We start from the raw sequence: 6,707 nt of genomic DNA, 5'->3' as shown, positions 1-6,707 counted from the left end.
TGCCTAAACTAGTATTATTTTTATCACTAGAGACCATATAGTTTCTGCCCTCATGGAGATTATAGTCTAGTTAATAAAGACCAAATATAGGCCGGGCAGGCAGATCACGAGGTCAGGAGATCAAGAACATCCTGGCTAACATGGTGAAACCCTATCTCTACTAAAAATCAAAAAAATTAACCAGGTGTGGTTGCAGGCACCTGTAGTCCCAGCTACTCGGGAGGCTGAGGCAGGAGAATGGCTTGAACCCGGGAGGCGGAGGTTGCAGTGAGCTGGGATCGTGCCACTGCACTCCAGCCTGGGCAACAGAGTGAGACTCCATCTCAAAAAAAAAAAAAAAAAATACATATACGTACATATATAAGCATGTAAATATATAAATAATAAAATTTCTGATAGTAATGAGTGCTAAAACAAAAAGAAGCAGAATAATGAGATAGAGTGATGGGCAGAAGACTATTTTAGCTAGGATAGACAAAGCAGGCCTCTCTAAGATGAAGATATTTGAACTGCATCTGGAATGATGAGAAGACAGCAGTTGTGTAAGGATTCAGGGAATAAGCCTTCCTGGCAAAGAGAACAGGTTAATCCAAGTCCCTGAGGCTGAAACAAACTTGGTACATTTAAGGAAAGCTAGGGTGACAGGCAAGGGTAGTGGGAGATAAGGCCAGAGAGGTAGGCAGAGGCTAGATTGTGAAGAGTTTTTGCAAGCCATAGTAAAGACTCTATTTTATTCTACTTGCTATAGGGAGCTACTAGAAGGAAATAATCATGGGGCAAAGTCAGGGTTTAAGGAAGACTATGAGGGTGCTGCTGTGTAATTCAGGAGAAATAATAATGTTCTGGATTATACTTGCAGTGCAAATGATAAGAAGTAGACAGATTTCAAATACATGTAGCAATCTACCCATCAGAATTACCAGTGGATTGGATGTGGATAGGAGAAGGTGACTATTAGCTTTTGGGCCATTTGACAGGGAACAGAGGTATGGATAGATGTGTGGGTATGGGGTGAGAAAGGAACCAAAAGTTCTACTTTAAGCATTAAAATGTTGAGATGTCCATTAGACACCAAAGTAAAGATGTGTCATAGACAGCCTCAGGGACTTGGATTAATCTGTTCCCTTTGCCAGGAAGCCTTATTCTCTGTCTTTGAGCATTAAAAGATTGAGATGCCATTAGACACCAAAGTAAAGACGTGTCCTAGACAGTTGTCACTCAAGGAAATCACCCTGCATATTCCATCCTATGAACCTCAGCTAATAGCATTATAATTTCCAGGCATTGTAGGAAGACAACTGAAGTTTTTGAGGCATGCTTTTGGCTTACTGGTACACTAAGAGCCCATTGATTGGTAAGGCTTTCCAGACTCAGGTTATCAGAAAGACAGATGAAATTTTCAGACTTTATCCTCTTCCCTAGGCTTTCTTTAATGATTGATTGCCCCCAGGAGACCCTTTGCAAAAGTGAAAGATAGAGCACCATTATTTTGGTAATATGTATCAAAAAGCTTAAAACACATAGCAATAATAGCATCCATAAATTCAACCAAAAGAAGAGGAAAGTAGTGTCCTTGCACTCACCATGGAGACATTAAGATGCTCTCTGATTGTCTCACATTCTATGATACTAATTCAGGGGTACTATGGGGGTTATGGGAGTGGGTGGGTGCTTGGCAGCTTAATAAAGCTTGGATAGGATCTATAGAATCACTAAAATGAGTTGAAAGAGCACCCCAACATGTCCTGAAATCAGGCCTTAAGTCCTATAAACATAAGGGCAGAAGTCCCTCCAGCCAGACACACACACTGCAATGGGCACCTCTGGTTATAAACAGTTCCTATAAGAAGCACAGAGTGGATAGCCATTGTTGACTCACTCTGCCCTGGGCTGTCCAGTCAGATTCAGGCATGTGCTAATTAGTATGATAGGACAGAAGCTTCTTGAGCTGAGATCTTCCATTTAGATCCTCCATTTAGTTTGCTTGGCAAGCACAGAATCAAGCTCAAGTGGTAAGTTTAAAAACATGATGCTAAATGCTACCAAATACTAAGGCCAGCATAGGTGAAACTCAAATCATCATGACAGAAGGCAGAAATATTTCTATGGAAACTTTACTGTGTCCCTACTCCCACCTTTTAACAAAGAAATCTAAAAAACAAAAAAAAAAAGTGAAATAATAATGAAATGTCAAAAAGTCTCTAATAATTAAACTATTCCTATGTGTTACCTCACTACTTTATGCTACAATGCCCCTAGAAACCCCTCACAGCAAAGGCCCTCAAATGAGTTTACATCTATTGTGTCCCCAAAATTTAATCACTCTAGAATCTAAATATACAGTGATCTGGCCCTTTTATCCCCCAATTACTGGTCTCCCTAATTTCACAGAGTAGCCAGAAAGTTTGCAAATAAAGAATATAGTAGAGAGTGGCATCAGCAAGATGATAGAACAGGACTTTCCAGGGCTTATCCCCTCACAGGAATATCAATTAGAACAACCATCCATGCAAGAAAATACCTTCACAAGAACTAAGGTGAGAGATTATGCCACCTGGGTGAAGCATGGAAATAAGATGTATTGAAGAGGGTAGGAAGGACAGTTTCATATTACACCCTTCCCCAAGCTCAGATAGAGCAGCTCAGAGAGAGATACCCTTCGCTTAAGGGAAGGAGAATGAAGTGAGCACCCAACTTTGCTGCACACCCCAGCACCAGGCCCACCTCAGTGAACCCCAGCATGAGGCTAGACCAAGCCACCAGCCTGGCACCTGCAGACCTGGGCTCCAGGCCCACTCCAGCACCAGGCTGGCCTCCACTGTCCCAGATTCCAAGACAGCCCTAGGTTCCAACAGTGCAGCCCCTGCTGCCCCAGGCCCCAGGCTCCAGGCCCACCCACCGCAGCTCCAGGCCAGCTTCTGCAGACTCCAGCCTCAGAACTTCCCTGCAGATATAATCTCCCAGCCTCTAGTTTGGCCTCCAGTCAGAATCCAGGCCCATGCAGGCCAGGCCAGTCCCTGGAGCGCCAGGTTTCATGCGTGCCCCAGGTTCCAGACCAGCTCAGAGCCAGGTCGGCCCACACAGCCCCAGGCTTTAGGCAAGTCCCCTGGCCTCAGGCCCAAGGCCAGCACCCAATGATACAGGATCCAGGCTTGCCCAATACCAGGCCAGTCCCTGCAGCCCCATCTTCCCAGCTGGGCCCTACAGCCCTATACTACAGCATACCAATGGTCCAGGCTCTCCCAGTATACCCTAGTACTGGGCTAGCCCCACAGACTCAGGATCCAGGACTACCCCAGTGGATCCAAGTTCCAGGCCAGCTCCCATTGCCCCAGTATCCAGGCCAGATCTTGCACCTAACCTCCAGGCCAGCACCCAAACACCCAGACTCCAGGCTGGGCCCATAGCCCCAGGCTCCAGGTCAGCCCCCATGGCTTCAGGCATGAGGCCACTATCCACAGTCCTAGGCTCCTAACTAGTTTCCACAAACCCAGGCTCCACACCTGCCCCAGCAGCAGGCCAGCCCCAAGCTCCACACTGGTCCTTGTGGTACTAGGTTCCAGTAGATTCATGGTCCAGGCCCGCTCCAGGAGACTCAGGATCCAGGCCCACCACCATAGTATACCCTGGTGCTAGACCAGTCCCTGTAAACTGAGACTCCAGGACCACCCCTGTGGATCTATTTTCCAAGCCAGCCCCTATGGACCTAAGACCCAGGCCTGCCCTCACAAATTTAATCTCCAGGCATGCCTTAGCCCCAGATAGGTTCCTGTGGACTCAGGCTGCAGGACCATTCCAGTGGACCCAGATGCCAGGCCAATCCCAGTACCTGAATGACCCCTGTGGACTCAGGCTCAAGGCTCAGCCCAGCACCAGGTTAGCTCCTATAGACCCAGGCTTCAGGCTAGGTCACACAGACATGGGCTCCAGGCCTGCATTCACAGACCTAGACTCTAGGTGCACTCCCATGGACTTAATCAACAGGTTCCACCCCAGTGAATTCAAGTGCTAGGCCCAACTCCATGGACCTGGTGCCAGGCCCACCTACCTGCTAACCCAGGTACTAGGCCATCCTGCCTAAGAATAAACAGCAAGCCTACCCACAAACCATACCAGACAGCTTGCCAAGAATTTCTGCAAAGGCTGACTGGTGAAGGGCTTTTCCCAAACCAAGTCAGTTTGCAAAGACTGGAATAAATCTCTACTTCAAATGTGCAGACACTAACAGCCACAGAGATCATGCACAATCAAGGAAATAGGACACCACCAAAGGAACAAATTAAAGCACGAGTAACCAATCCTAAAGAAATGGAAATTTATGAACTCTCTGACAAAGAATTCAAATTAATTGCTTTAAGGAAGCTCAGCAACTTTTAAAGTGTATAGCATGGTGCTTTATTATACATATACATTGTAAAATAATCACAAAAATCACACTAAATAACATATCCATCAGTTCAAACATTTGGTTTTGTTTGTGTGTGTGTGATATGTATACTTAAGATCTATTCTCTTAGCAAATGTAAAGTATACATCACAGTATTATTAACTATAATCACCATGATATATATTAAATCCCTAGAATTCATTCATCTTATGATTGAAAGTTTGTGCTCTTGAAGCAACATTTCTCCATTTCTCCCACACTTCAAACTTTGGTAACAATCCTTTTACTCTCTGTTTATATGAGTTCAAATTTTTTAGATTCCACATATATGTGGGATCATGCAATGTATGTTTTTCTGTGTCTAGTTTATTTCCTTTAACATAATATGCTCCAGGTTCATTCATGTTATTTCAAATGGCAGAAATTCCTTAAAGCTAAATAATATCCCATTGTATATAAATACATGACTTTTTTTTTTTTTTTTTTTTTTTTTTTTTGAGACAGGATCTGGCTCTGTTGCCCAGGCTGGAATGCAGTGTCATGATCTTGGCTCACTGCAACCTCTGCCTCCCAGGAACAAGTGATCCTCCCATGTCAATCTTCTGAGTAACTATGACTACAGGCACGCACCTGGCTAATTTTTGTTTGTTTGTTTGTTTATTTGTTTTGTAGAGACGGGGTTTCACCATGTTGCCCAGGCTGGTCTTGAACTCCTGAGCTCAAGTGATCAGCCTCCCACAATGCTGGGATTACAGGCATGAGCCACCGCACCCAGCTGACATTTTTTTTTGTCCATTCATCCACTGACAGACACATAGATTGATTCTGTATCTTGGCTACTGTGAACAGTGCTGGAATGAACATAGAAGTGCAGACATCTCTTTGACATAATGATTTCATTTTCTTTGAATATATACCCAGTAGTGGAATTGTCAAATCATATGGTAGTTCTGATTTTTATTTATTTTTTTATTTAGTTTAGTTTTTTTTTTTTTTTTTTTTGAGACGGAGTCTCACTCTGTCACCCAGGCTGGAGTGCAGTGACGTGATCTCAGCTCACTGCAACCTCCACCTCCCAGGTTCACGCCATTCTTCTGCCTCAGCCTCCCGAGTAGGTGGGACTACAGGTGCCTGCCACCACGCCTGGCTAATTTTTTGTATTTTTAGTAGAGACAGGGTTTCACCATGTTAGCCAGGATGGTCTGGATCTCCTGACCTTGTGATCTGCCCACCTCGGCCTCCCAAAGTGCTGGGATTACAGGCGTGAGCCACCACACCCAGCCGATTCTTATTTTTTGAGGAAACTTCACACTGTTTTTCATAATGGCTATACCAATGTAAAAATCTCCCCTCCCCCAATAGTGTACAAGGATTCTCTTCTCTCCACATTTTCACCAATACTTATAATCTTCTGTCTTTTTGATAACAGCCATCCTAACAGGTGTGAGGTGACACCTCATATTGGTTTTGATTTGTACTTCCCTATTGATTAGTGATGTTGAGCCCTTTCTCATACACTTTTTGGTCATTTATAAAAGTGTAGTTTTGTATGCAATAGAAATTATGTTCTTATCCGCTTAAAATATACTTTTTTAAACTATGAGATATTTATGTACTCCTCATGGTAACCACAAAGAAAAAAGCTGTAGTAGATACACAAAAGACAAATATAAAGGAATCAAAGCATACCATTAGGGAAAATCATTAAATTGCAAAGGAAGACAGTAAGAGGAGGAAAAGAACAACAAAGCAATACAAAAGCAACTAACAAAAATGCCAATAGCAAATTCTTACCTATCAATAATTATTTTAAATATAAGTGAATTAAATTATCTAATCAAAGATATATAATTGCTGAATGGATTATTAAAAACTATATCTGACCATATGCTGCCTATAAAAGACTCACTTAAGCTTTAAGGACACACATACACTGAAAGTGATGGAATGGAAGAAAATATGCAAATGATAACCAAAAGAGAGCATGAGTGTCTATAAATATACCTGACAATATAGACTTTGGCCAGGCGCAGTGGCTTATGCCTGTAATCCCAGCTACTCGGGAGGCTGAGGCAGGAGAATTGCTTGAACCTGGGAGGCGGAGGTTGCAGTGAGCTGAGACTGCACCATCGCACTCCAGCCTAGGCAACAAGAGCGAAACTCTGTCTCAAAAAAAAAAAGACTTTAAGCAGAAAACTGTAATGAGACACAAAGAGGGTCATTATATAATGATAAAGGAATCAATCCGTTAAGAGAATATAACAATTGTAAATACATATGTACCCAATATCAGAGCACCTACATATATATAGTAATTAAC

The sequence above is a fragment of the Pongo abelii genome, chromosome 1 (assembly GCF_028885655.2).
Source record: "Pongo abelii isolate AG06213 chromosome 1, NHGRI_mPonAbe1-v2.0_pri, whole genome shotgun sequence".
NCBI lineage: Eukaryota > Metazoa > Chordata > Mammalia > Primates > Hominidae > Pongo > Pongo abelii.
This window is presented reverse-complemented; position numbering follows the sequence as displayed.